The sequence below is a fragment of the Mauremys reevesii genome, linkage group 7 (assembly GCF_016161935.1).
Source record: "Mauremys reevesii isolate NIE-2019 linkage group 7, ASM1616193v1, whole genome shotgun sequence".
NCBI lineage: Eukaryota > Metazoa > Chordata > Testudines > Geoemydidae > Mauremys > Mauremys reevesii.
Window position 1 is genome coordinate 117462714 of NC_052629.1, and position 13713 is coordinate 117476426.

The following is a 13713-nucleotide window of genomic DNA, read 5'->3' on the forward strand; positions in this document are numbered from 1 at the left end:
TGTGTTTCTCCATTTCTGTTTGTCCTTTTTGGTTTCTATCGTTGTCTTTCCATTTGCCTGTGTTCCGTAAAGATCAAATGGACAGTGAGTGCTTAAAATAATACTGCAATATCTTTGTCTTCTAGTTTTACTGTCCCTAAAAATCAGGGCATCACTCTTAAGACGTCGGAGTCATAATTAGTCATTAGTAATTCTACTGATCTCCTGCACAGATGGAGACAAGCACATTCTCAGTGACTGCAAAGAGGATAATGTTATCAGCATTGGGATAGATTAGCTTAAGTTATCCTTCCACACAAACACACATGCACATTCATTCTTTCTCTCTCTGTAAATGATCATTTCTTTAGATTTGTACAAATGCTTTAAAATAACTAACGTAAAAATACAAGACAAGTAATACCCTGAGTGTAATCCATTCTAAGCCTCCATCAGCAAGCCATGCAATGTAAAAACAATTGCTGCCCTCTGCCAGCATCCTTATAATTCCCCCCCTCCCTATTTTCAGATGCCCAGGAAAAATATATATATTTTGTTACGTGCCCTGAAGGTCATTAGATCTAGGCTATTTCAGAGCAAAGGAGGAGCAAATTCCAAAGCAGTTAGGGCCATTATAAAGAATCCCCTGAAGTGAGCCCTTTTTTATTTGTACCGACAGTGCGCCCTAGGTTGAAAGTCTATGCAGATCTCTAGTGTAGCTGTACACCACAAGAAGAGAGGCAGCCTTTCCAATAGGAAGGGTCTAAGCCATTTATAGGTCAATTCCTTAAACTTCACCCAGAAATTCTGAATAAAAGTACAAAGGAGGACATGCTTATTTTCAGCCTTTCTATTTTTTTAAAGTGTACTAATTTATTGTCATGCAAACTCTGTCTGCCTCTCTAGCTCTGTGAGTAATCACTTGTAGGGTCCAAGAACCATTCATTATTTGACACTGTTGAAAATCACCTGGATTAAAGATGACCTGTTTGTGTCCCTCCATCCAAGGGTCTGTGATGTTTGTGTTTGGAATTTCTGGCACATAACGAACCAATCATGTGAATTGCATTGACTTTTTACTAGTATTATTAATTCATATTACAGCAGCCCCATAAGGATCAGGGCCCTATTCTGTTGGACACTTGTAGACGTGCAGACTCACCCCTGCGGCGCCTCCTGCTGGTGACTTCCAGGAATTAGCTCGTTCCAGCTCCAGAGCGCCCTCTGTGGTCTAGTGATCTGCCTGTCGTCTGGTCCTGTGTCCCTCCCGGACCCGGTGCCCCTTTAATTGGGTGCTGCCCCCCAGCAGTACCCCCACAATTCTGGGTCTCCCCCTCCCAGGGGAACCCCCACCCACTATCCCAACTTCGCCTCAGAATATGGCTACTGCCAGTCACCATCTAGCCCCCGCTCCCTGGGTCAGACTGCAGTGTACGTGCCATTCATTACTGGCAACAGGGGGTTTGGACCTGCTGCCTTTGCCTACACCAGGCTACCCCTCTGTAGCACCAGTACCTGTCCTGCCCTTTATCAAGGCCTGCAGCCTGGGGGTCCCCAGCTCCTCTAGCCTTTCCCCAGCCCTGCTCCACTCTCCCTCAACAAGTAGAGGGAGACTCCCTGTCTGCCCCTGGCTTCTCTGCCTTTATAGTGCCAGATGAGTCTGTTTTGGAGCGTGGCCCCAGCTGCAGCCACTTCCCCCAATCAGCCCAGCCTAAAAGCTGCTTTCTCCAGCCACAGCCCCCTCCCAGGGGTGTTTTTAACCCCTCTGGACCTGAGCAGGGTGACCACCCCGCTACCACACTGTACAAACACATAGTAAGCCAAGTCCTGGCCCCAAACAGCTTAGATCAGGGAAATAAAGGCACAGAGAGACGAAGTGACATGTCCCAGTTTGCTGGTTAGGATCAAGCCAGGATTAGAACTCGGGTCTCCTGAGTCCCATTCTTTGCTAGGGTGACCAGATGCAGGGCCGCCCAGAGGGGGGCAAGAGGGGCAATTTGCCCCAGGCCCCGAGCCCCACAGGGGCCCCCACCAGAGTTTTTCGGGGCCCCCGGAGCGGGGTCCCTCACTCGCTCTGGGGGGCCCGGCAAACTCTTGTGCGGCCTGGCGCAGGAGCTGCTTCTGCTCCCGGTCTTCGCCGGCGGGGGGTCCTTCCACTCCGGGGCGGAACGACCCCCCGCTGGCGAATTACCGCCGAAGATGGAGCGGGACCCGGCACCGAAGCGCAGCCCGGTCTTCGGTGCTAATTCGGTGGCGGGGGGCCCTTCCGTTCTGGGACCCGCCGCCGAAGTGCCCCGAAGACCCGCGGCGGGGGCCTCCCCGCCGCAGAATTACCGCCGAACACCGGGCTGGCGGCGGGTCCCGCTTCGGCGGTAATTCAGCGGCCGGGGGGGCCCGCCACGGGTCTTCGGGGGCACTTCAGCGGCGGGTCCCGGAACGGAAGGGCCCCCCCGCCGCCGAAGACCCCGGGCCCCCGGAATCCTCTGGGCGGCCCTGACCAGATGTCCTGATTTTATAGGGACAATCCTGATTTTTGGATCTTTTTACCCCCACCCCGTCCCAATTTTTCACATTTGCTGTCTGGTCACCCTATTCTTTGCCCTTTATAATAGATCACACTGCCTTTTACTCCCGTTAGTAAAAATCTAAAACATTGGTGTGCCACTTTGACAATACAAGTGGTTTTTTTTCCCTCTGTCAGGCCGTACAATTAGCTGTCATCCATTTTAATATTAACTTCTGCTTCTAAAATTGTGGCAGTTTAACATTTGCGATCTTTATTCTTTCTTCTAAAAAGAAGATACTGTTTCCTGGAGGAGGAAGGTGTTGTGTTACTGGAGATGGGAGGCTGATACCATTAGAAAATTCCCACCCTATGAGATACAACTCTGCTTCTGCTATCCCATATTAAACAGCTTGCCTGTTCACATTAGTGAGACCTGGCAGAGAAGAACAACGGTTAGTTTTTAAAAATTATGCAGATACAGTGTTTTAAAGATATGGGTGAAAATACGTTGATCTTAGTTTATCAATAAATTAGACAACTATTGGTCATACTTTAAACTTTGACGTTATTAGCAAACTCGGGATTAACCATTTCAAATATATGGACACACTACTCTATCTTTTGTTGTCTTATGTGTAGTTTGTGGGGATGAAGACTGTCTAGGATTCTTGATTTCTCTTTTCTCTGCCTGTTCTCTTTGTTTGTTGGGCTATTTTTTTGCTTGTTAGCTATCCAGAGGCCTCTGCACATGGAATACCTGTATATATAAATAAAGCAGTCACGTTAGTGTTCTCTTGTACGGGGGAGGGCGGGGGAAGACTAGGAGCTGACATAAAATAGATGAATGATTATCTCACTGTGTGTTGTCTCCATTCCCAGAGCTCCAGTGCCCACTCCTCTTTATTGCTCAAGTTAAGACTGATACCTACAATGCCAGTGGAAGCTGCGGGCTTTGCAAAAGTAACACACCAAGAGCGTGCAAGATGTAATGATAACAATACCTGTCTGGCCTTTACTCACAAGTTACCCCCCGCCTGCTTTTTGACCAGGCCATCTAGGTTTTTATCCCCAGATCAGGTCCTTTGCTCTCTGAGGTGTCTTGGTGGGGTGGAATGTGACATTGTATCTGATGCGACCAGCTGCGGGAGAACTTCTTGCATACAGCCAGCTCCTTGGTTGGTACACAGGGGAGGAGGTCAAGAGATTGGAGATCATGTAGGAGTAAGTGGGAGTCCATTTAAGGGCAGGGGCTGGAGATATAAAGAGGAGGTGTGCAAAGCTGAGGGAGAGAACAAGGAAAGAAAGTGGGATAATGGGACGAAGAGGAGGAGGGAGGTGGAAAATAAGGATGGAGAGCAAGAGAGAGAGAGATGGAACAAAGAGGACAGAAAACCCAATCCTGTTCCCATTGAAGGGTATGGCTGAACTCCCATCCACTTCAGCTAGGACAGGAGGATATTTCCCAGAATGAGTAGCACTAAGAAAGAGGGAAGAGCAGGGAAATACGCAGGAATAAGAGGATAGACTGACGTGTGGGGGAAAGAGGGAAGAAGGGTTGTGGTTTGTCCCCCCCCCCCAAAAAAAGGAAGGAGTTCCTTAACAGTGTTGTGCCTACCAGAAGGGTGGCAGCCCTCCATCAAGGCAGGTTCCCACCAGGGAACACTAGAGCCTGACTTTATAGCTGCATTCACAATGCTGCATTTGTTGCTCGCAATTACTGCAGTTGCATGTTCAGAGTGTGTGTGTGTGTGTGTGTGTGTGTGTGCGCGCGCAAGAGCCAGTTGTGAGTCTAAGCTTCTATTTGCATGTGTAATTGCACCCACACATTAGACATGAAATTGCACATATATATTTTTAAAATTTGACTCCATAGGGGCAAATTTAGCCCTGTGTAGATGAATAACTCCATTGATGTCAACCAATATGTAACTGTTCTCCCCACACCTGAATTTGGCTACAAGTGAGGTGTCATCTTAGAGGTGGCTATTATGCCTCAACTGAAAGGCCTGATGCTACAAACCCTAACCACCATAAAGGAATGCTGCTCCCAGTGGCATTCCCAGTTGCAGAACTAGAACTCGCTACTAGACTCCTACTACTTTTGCACTTGTAACCTGTCAAAATACTGCATGTCCCTATATCTCTCTGCCAGGACCAGATTAACCTTATGCGGGCCCCCATGGGGTGGATCAAGGGGCAAGAGCACAGTTGGGGGTCAGTTCCCGGCGTGAGGCAGGAGTCATGGAAAAGCACAGTGCGGGGTAGGGGGGTGTCAGTCCCTGGCCAGAGCAAGGCAGCGGCTGGGGACAAACAGGGCAGGGCAGGGCAGGTGGACAGGATCCCGCCCGGGGCAGCGCAGAACCAGTAACTGCCAGGGACCCAGCTCTGGAGGAGAGAGGTAGTCAGTTCTCTCTCTCTCCAGCTGAGCTGCAGATCCTCCAGGCAGCAGCAGCAGCTGCTCTTCCCACCCTCCTGGCGGGGAGGCTCATTGCAGTCATTCCTATAACTGGACTTTCAGTGTCCAGTCAGCAGTGTTGACTGGACACTGTCCAGTCCACTTTTTGAGTGAACTTACTGGTCGAAAACTGGACAGCTGGAAACAAGGGCCCTGGGACAGGGGGCCATGGCTCCATCACTTATTTTTTCTACGTCAAGGGTGAGCCAGGGTGTGTGTGTGTGGGGGGGGGGACAGAGAAGAGTGAGCGGCAGGGCCTAGGGGGAAGAGGTGGAGTGAGGGTGGGGCCTTGGGGGAAGAAGCAGAATGGGGGTGGAAAGAGGTGGGGCAAGGGTGGGGCCTCGGGGGACGAGGCCACAGTCTGGGCACTAGTGGCCCACCTACTTCTAGGGAGCTTCCGGCAGTCATGCCTGGGAACCATAATGGGCCCCTTCTGAGTGTGGGCCTGCTTTGATGGTGCCATTGTAAACTTGGTAGTCCTCTCTGCACTCAGAGGTACACTGTGTATATATTTTCAGATTCTGATCTTTTTTCCCCCCTCAGAAAACCTGCATATGCCCGACGCGTACAACCGAACTCTGCAGTGCCATCCTATGTTGGGAACCTCCCAAAGGCTTTGCAGCTTTCTCTCTTTCTTGCCACATGTCCCTGTTATTCCTGACCCAGGTGGTTGTTCCACTCAGGGCAGAAGTTGGCATCACACTGGTAACAGTCACATTTTCTCTTGCTGCTAAAAGGAAAAATGACTCACTGTCTAGTTTCCATCTTGGTTCTTGGGTTTTTTATGAAATGAACACACTTTTTCTTACTAAAACTGTGACCCTTTCATTTAACTGCTGCAACCCTGATTTGTAACAGATTGAATCTGTGTGAACAGCAGAGCCTTACTTCTGCAATGTTGCCGACTCTAATTATTGTATTATGTGTCTCATGATCCTGGGTACTATTCTTAAAGCATCAGCTCCTGGAGTCATGTGATCAGGTGGGAATCTCAGCTTGCATTTAAAAAAAAAAAGTGTGAAAACATGATCACAGTGCACCTGAAAGGCTCAAAAGACAGAAGGCAAAAATAGAGAACCAAAAAAGATGTATTAGAAATCTCATGATTTTTAAACTAATCTCATGGTTTTGGGGGGCCCAGTTGTTAGAAGTCCAATTTTAGACGTGTAAGGCTGCATTTTCAGAAGTGCTGAGCATTTGCACTTCCCATTGATCTCAGCTGGAGTTGCAGGTACCCAGCAGCTCTGAAAATCAGACTGTAGGTGTCTCAATTTGGGGATTTGTGATAGGGCGTACAAACCCCATACTGGGCCCAAAGGTGTTAAAGGACACGACTGGGCCCTGATCCCCCCATGCCTCCAGGCCAGCAGAGCATGCTGTGGCTAGAGTAGCAGATGAAAAGGAGATCAGAACCCCAGGGGAAAGAGAATGGGAAGGTGAACTGGCTGGAGGGAAGATCAAGCCTTCTCCTGGAACCCGGATGGAAGTTTGACCCTGAGGCGGACCACAGCGCTGGTAAGGACCCCAGATAATCTTCTTCAACCCCCCTTCAAGACCCAGCAGGCCCTGCGGGGCTCTGCTCATTCTGGACTCTGTTAAATCCTGGATTATTGGGACTGTAGGGGACTATGCCCCAAGCGAAGGAGGGTATAAGTAGGAAGTGGCCCAGGATGGCACACTAGGCATTTCAGCTTGGAGGATGTTACCGGTGCAGCTCCCCAACGGGGCTGGGACCTGGTGGAGAGGGAGGATGTGGGTCCCCCTTACCAGGCCCGGTTGAGAGCATGGCTCCAAAGTAGACTGAGACTGTGATATCTCTGGCCAAAGGGTAGGAGCCAGATATCTCTGCCCTCCTTTTGCCTAGGAGATGAGACTGGAAACCAGGTGTGCTAACCACTAGGCCACCTGGCCCTCCGGGGACTCCACTGCAGGGCTGCTTCTGAAAATTTGGGCCTAAGAGTCTGACTACTGACTTCAGTGAGACGATCAGGCCCTAGTGCAGGGGTGGGCAAACTACGGCCCGCAGGCCGGCTCCAGCTCCTCAGGGCTTTGGATCCGGCCTGCGGTATTGCCCGCGTGGCGTTGCAGGCCCTGTGCTGCTCTGTAGAAGCAGCCGGCACCACTTCCCTGCAGCCCCCGGGCGGGGGGCAGAGGGGTCTGTGCGTTGCTGCCCTGGCCCCGGTGCGCGCCGCTGCCACCCTGGAGCCGCTTTAGGCAGGGCCGGCTCCAGGGGGGACCAAGGGGAAGGGGCGGAGAGTCGCGCTCTTCGGCAGCAATTCGGTGGCGGGTCCCTGGGTCGCTCTCAGAGGGAAGGACCTGCCGCCGAATTGCTGCCGATCGTGATCGCGGCTTCCCCCCCCCCCACCGCTTGGGGTGGCAAAAACCCTGGAGCCAGCCCTGGCTTTAGGTAAGTGGTGCCGGGCTGGAGCCTAAACCCCTCTTGTGCCCTGCCCCCCCAACTCCCTGCCCTGAGCTCCCTGCTGCATCCTGCACCCCTGTGCACCCCTGCCCTGAGCCTCTTCCTGCACTCCGCATCCCTCCTTGCACCCCAATCCCCTTCCCTGAGCCCCCTCATATACCCCGCACCCCTCCTCTGCCCCAATCCCTTGCCCTGAGCCTCTTCCTGCACACCATGTCCCCGCCCGCACCCCAACTCCCTGCCCCGGCCCTGCATATAATTTTCCCACCCAGATGTGGCCCTCGGCCCAAAAAGTTTGCCCACCCCTGCCCTAGTGGATGTGCTCTGGGCTAATTAGTTTTAATTATTTTAAGTGTGGTAATAAGGAACACAGAAATGGAAAAATACTGAAGAGCTATTCCGTGCATATGTAACTATTTCCCTGTATAATTCTGAGCTCAAGCAACTGGCAGCATGAAGAGAAAAAAATCCTCTCCAGTTCCCACTATGAACCTCTTATTCTTCACTTGTTTTGTGTTCAAAACTCCTATCAACTTCAGTGTAGTTCCACCTACCCAGCTCAGAGCCAGATCCAGAGTCCACTAAAGTTGATGGAAATGTACCAGTTGACTTCAGTGGGTTTGGTTCAGAACCAGAATGGGCTAAACCCTATAGCCCTTGCTCAGTGTTTACTCGGCCACCATTCCAGTTGACATTGGGTTCAATGGGCCAGATTTTCAAGTGGTACAAATCAGTGCAACTTCAAAGGCACTGTGCAGATTTACACAACTAGAGACTGTGGCCTGGTGTCTGCAAGAAGTGTACACTGCGGTGAAGGGGTGGGGGCAGGGTATTGTCTCCTAAAAATACAAGGCTACGTTTTCAGAGGCTGGTCTCCCTTTTGCAGCCCCTGCGCCTGCATTTGTAGGAGCAAATTTGAGGTCTTGTCTCTTAAGTACCCGATGCAGGTGCAGCTCAAATAGCTGACATCATGAATCCTCAGATTTGTGCCCACAAATAATTTTTTCAGGCTCAGATTGTGCCTGTAGAAAGGAGGTTGGACTTCAGCTATTCAAATATTTTAAGCCAAAGTGTGTCAGAAAGTGTCATTCAGCATTTACAGTAGAACAAACCACATTCTCTGCATACAATACTGTTGCCCCTTCCTCTCACACCAGTGTCCCTTTCTGACACAGCCACTGCCCCTCTGTCAGGTAGTTGCAGATGGCTGGGGCCTTTCAGGTTAGTATCCCAGTAGAGGAGAAGTCAGTGAGGCAGAGTCTAGATATAGCTGAGCGTAACTTGTTTATTTACACGCAAACAGCAGACCTGGAACAGAGGTGATCAAACAGCATGCAGGGCAATCCCTTCTTCCAGGAATCACAGCCCAACATCAATGCCCCCCGTATCTAGGGAGCAACTCTGCCTTAAGGATTAACTCTAATCAGAGACCAAGGCAGAGGGTGAATTCTCCTGCTGCTAGTTGAGCAACACTCCCAGAAGGTGCCTTTTATACAAACCTTGCCAATCCAAAAACTAACAATGCAGCATGTCCTTTCCAACAGTCAGATCTTGTTCTTGTTCCTAGCATGTGAGCTTGGAAGATTATATGTAATAGCACCCCTCAGGCGTGCCTGCCATAACCATACCTGCGGCTTCTCCTCCCTCACGGGCATTGAATTGGAATGAATAGTAGTTCCTTTAATGCCCCGTGTCTGAGCACAGGTTGCACTTTGGTTTGAGGCTAGAAAGCAACTTCCATGCCAAGCAATGACGTTCTAAGCTCTAGGAGTGTATGATGCAGTCTTCCTTGTATGCAGGCTGCTTCTGAGCATTGCAGCGTTGTTTATTTGGACTGGAGAAATAAGATACTGCAAGGCTTAGAGACCAGGGGTACTCAATAGGTGGACCATGTGCCAGATCCGGACCACCAAACGCTTTTGAACAGACCCCAAAATCTTTGTATTTACTTATTATTATCACAATTGTTGTTATATTTATTATTTTCTCTGGAGTCTGGACCTTGTCTATACTTTGACCAAGAAATTTGGACCTTGACAAAAAATAATGGATTACCCCTGCTTTAGGCCCAACGTTCAGTCAGGCCATCAAGGACTGGGGTGAGATGGGATGGGGTTTAGTGCCAATTCTAATGTATCCCTTCCATTGCCCCATGCACAGATTTCTGATTGAAGTTAAGAGGTCTCTGTGCCATGCGACAGACAGCCTTTCCCATTTAGCAGGGGCAGCCCCAATTGTGAGCCAAATATTTACTTTTTTCCCATTCTCTCCCTCTGAAAAGTTCTCCTGGTTTAACGTACAACAGTGCAGTTAAAAGCAGACGTGCCAAACCTGGGGGGAAAAATGCAAAAATTGGGCTTGTTTTTGGCTTAATTGGCTTGTGAGTTGCTTGTTGGCTAGTTTTTGGCTTGTTGCTTGTTGCTGCTTTTTTTTTTTGATTGGCAGGGGAGAGAGTCTGGGGTGCACAGCGGGCCCACCACAGTCCCAGACTGTATGCCGGGGGGGTTCTAGTCACACAGAGTGTTGGGACTCTTAGGGATTGGCTTGTTTGGGCCTTGTTTTGAAATGGGATTAACTTGATTTTGGCTTATTGTGAAAGTCGGGGAGCTCATTTACCACATGAAAGTTGGCAACTGTGGTTAAAAGGTGTCTCTGGTTTTCCTCCCAGATGTTCCTACAGATATCCCTTGAGTTAACAGGTGTGCATGTCAGAGGCAAGGTACAGATATTTGGCTCTTAGTTGGCCGCTGAGATTAGTTTGTCCCCAGCCCACTCACAGATGCACAGAAGCATCTGGGCTTCAGAAATGGCTGGAGCAAGAACTAAACCCGGATCTCCTTGCTCAGTGCAGTGCTGTAAACCTCAGCTCTGCACTCGTGTCCATTGCCCCTTTCTGCCCCTGCACTGTGGGCCTGGGGTAGAGCTGGCTATGCTGACTCCAATACTCAGCTGCCCTTTTAAGGGGAATCTGCAGCCGGGCAATGGGCTGGGAGATATCTAGGCTCTGATCCCAGTGAGAGGGCTTGTTGCCACTGGGCTGGCGCGTTCTAAGATGACTTTGGTAGATGCTGGGGTTTAATTTTCATAGGTTAATTTGATTGCAAAAAGGGGTATTGTTAAAAAAAAATCAAAAACTGATTTTTTCTCCCTTTCAAATATCAGACTTCAACATCTTGCATCCCTTGACTAATGCTGGAAGGGCTTTTGTTTCTGAATCTGTAATCAAAGCAACAAACAGTAAGGTCATTTCCTTGAGATTATACAGCAACGGAAGAAGTCAGGGATTGTGTGTCCCCACTTCCACTGGCTCGGACTGAGAGAAAAATACAAAGGCTTAGTACATGCACTCTTTGATGTGTAACTTTTTGGGTTTCTCCAGTCCTTTTAAACTACCCGAGTTTGTGGCTTGGAGGTAAGAGAATACATTTATTTCTGATGCTTACCAGCTGCAGATAACGTTGTTTATTGCTGTTGCACTGTGTCCTGACTTAAACAGAATAGAGCTCTGCAGAGTTAGAGTTACAGGCAGCAGGGGAGCGTGAGGACAACAGAAAACAAAGTGAGCCTGCTGTTCGATCCTTTCAGGGTGCAGACTTAAACATTTGTGTTAGCTCTTTTTCTAAAGATTAGCTCTCCTAACTTTACTGGCATCTTCTGAACTCCAGCATGGGGAGTGTGTGTTTGTTTACTCTCAGCATTTACATCTGCTTTCCCTGCCATTGTTCTAATCACTGCTTTGGCTTTTTTTAATGAAAATGCTAAATCTAAACCAGCAACTTTGCTGCTGGAGATCAGGTCCATCCTTTTCGATTTCACAGAAAATGCATTTTCGGCTTTTACCATGATAAACTGCTTTGAAATACTACTTTTAAATGATGTTACTCAACTCGGAGCGAGTCCTGAGGAAAGGCAGTCAGTAACTGGCACAGTAGCCCATTCCAATTTATAAATGTTCAAAGTCTCATCAGTAATATCTCTGCTCCTTCATCCCCGCTACATCTTATGAAAGGGTTGGCACCGAAGATACAGCAGGGCACATGGAACTCATTAACAGCCTTTCAGAAGGCTCCTTTGATCAGACACCCTTGTTCTCCTTTAAGAAAGAAGCACGGAAAGTCCAATTCTGTCAAAACCATTTAAATGGCTAACAATGTGCATGTCACCCGGGCAAGCCAGCGCATCAAGACGTAGCTACCCTCAGAAATTCTGTTTGATGACGAGGATGCTCATTAATGGATCATGAGGCTAAATCTTTGCCTTATTCCAGAAGGGTGTTTTTTCTTCTGTACTTTTAAAGCCAATTCAGGTGGCTCCCTCTGGCATAGCCTTTTTTTCTTTCCGGCTTACCTAATGTCTGTTCAAGACTGGCGACTGGTTCTCCTGAGGGACAGCGGCCAAGAAAAAGAGGAAGGCTGCCAAGTGTGCGTGGCACTGAGGCTGGGACAGAAGGTGCAGACGGAGTAGGCAGGGTGAGAAGGGAAGCAGGATTTTGGGGGGGAGCCATAGAGGAAGAGAAGGATCCTGCAGAAGGAGTTGGCGAGGCACTGGGGGAAGGAAGGGGAGGTGGGAGGAAGGAAGTGAAAGAACGGAGAGGGTGTGAGCAGCCTTCCAGGGAGGAAAGGCTGTTGTGGAGAGAACAAGGAAGGGAGTCTGGGAAAGGTGAAAAACTGCAGAGAGAGGGAGGCAGTGACTGCAAGGAAAGGGAAGATGCTACAGGGAACCTGCTGGGAAAGCAAGAATGGGATGGGCCTTGAGGAACCACTGTAGTGCCTCAAGCCCTCCCTCTGCCATGGGCTTTTGAGGCTACGACAAAAGCAGTGACGAATCGCTGAGGGAGCAAGAGATGCCTCTGAGGAAGTGCAGGGAGCAAACATGGGAGGTGGAGTGGGGAGGCAGGCAGGCAAAATATGTGAAGCCTTCAGAGAAGAAATGAAATCTGGGAGCGGGGAAGCAGCACGCTGTGGGGGGAGAGACAAGGGCTGCAGTGACAGCGGAGCATGGCGATCCACTGGGCCGGGAGAAAACCTCTCTCCAAGAGCAGATTTAGTCTTTATTTTGTAACTGCTCACGTGCCCCAGCAGGCCGGCCGGCAGTTTCCATTTCAAGTGGGTCAGGGATGGTGTCTTGGATGCTGACAATTGTCTCAAAATTTGAAAACCCGGCGAAGTATCCTAACACAAGAGGGGATGCTGGGCCAGCCTCGCTGCTGAGCTCCCGCCCGCGGATTAGTTCCGTGAGGTGAGCACACAGACTTCCAATGAGGCAGCTGTTCTAGCCGCGTTCAGGCAGGGGCAGCACAATGTGGAAACCTGCCCAAAATGCAGAAAAAATACTCACGGGCCATAGAGACAGCGAGACAGGACGTCACCTGTGCTATCAACCACCATAAAATGGGACATGCCCGACAAAGAAGTGTGTCCTCTGTGACAGAGATCGGGGTGAATCTCTAAGGGGTGCAGCACGGGGCTGCAGTAACTTTTAAGACACCTTTGCACCCTCCTCATCTTGGGCTGCTCTGGGAACTGTAGTAGCTTCCTGCATAACTTAGACAGCTCAGAGGGTCTGTCTTAAGTTATAACAGTCTCCCCTGGGTGCCCTATGGGTAGCAATGCTGCCCAGAATCTGCATAGTGCTGTGGCTCAGCCCTTAGCTTGCCCCTGCCTGAGCTTGTGAGGGGGTACTCAGAAGACAGGTTTGTGGCTGTGTTCCTCTGTGCCTGCACCAGAGGAATCATCCTCCAGCTGATATGGAAATTTAAGGCCAATGTTACGCCAGGTGAGAGGGCTGGAGCAGTGACAAGGGGCCAGGGTGGGGGTGAGGATCTCCTCCCTGATGCCTCAGAGTGGAAGTATTCTGCCAACCCAAAGTATTCTGCCAACCCAAAGATGCACAGATATTTTTTGTGTCATTCATTCTCTCTTGCTTGTTTTTGTTTTTAAAAAACCTGGGAGACTGTGCGGTCGGCAGGAATGAGCACAGGGCTGCGAGTTGGGTGATCCTGAGTCCTGGCCTCGCTCTGTTGCTGAATTTTACTGTGTGGGTTTCAGCAAGTTACTTCACTTTAGGGTCTCAGTATCTCCGTTTGTCAAAAGGGGCTCATAATCTTTACCCGGGGTACCGTGACTAACAAGCACCGATTTATAAACAGTGTTACTGCCAAGGAAAGCAGATGTTCTGTGAAGTTTTGCATTGACTCAGTATTTATTGCAGATTTGCACTGAATGCTTCCTATTAATTTTCCTGACTTTTAACTGTGGAGTTTTGAGGCCTGTGTTTGTCCCATTTTGCTGTTGGTTTCCCATGTAGTTAGGGCCCTACCGAATTCATGGCCGTGAAAAATGTGTCATGGACTAT

The 13713-nt window shown here is 49.6% G+C and overlaps 1 protein-coding gene across 4 annotated transcripts in view; it reads left to right on the forward strand.

Annotated features, from left to right (window-relative positions):
- The window catches only part of FRMD4B (FERM domain containing 4B), a 194210-nt gene that overhangs the window by 85426 nt on the left and 95071 nt on the right, over window positions 1-13713 (forward strand). Inside the window, exon 1 of one of the 4 annotated variants that reach the window (XM_039482198.1) lies at window positions 6416-6455. The exons of the other annotated variants lie outside the window; for them this stretch is intronic. The gene's annotated coding sequence lies outside the window, so the exon portion shown is untranslated. Of the gene's footprint in view, window positions 1-6415; window positions 6456-13713 lie in introns of those variants that run through there. 4 annotated transcript variants of the gene reach the window in all.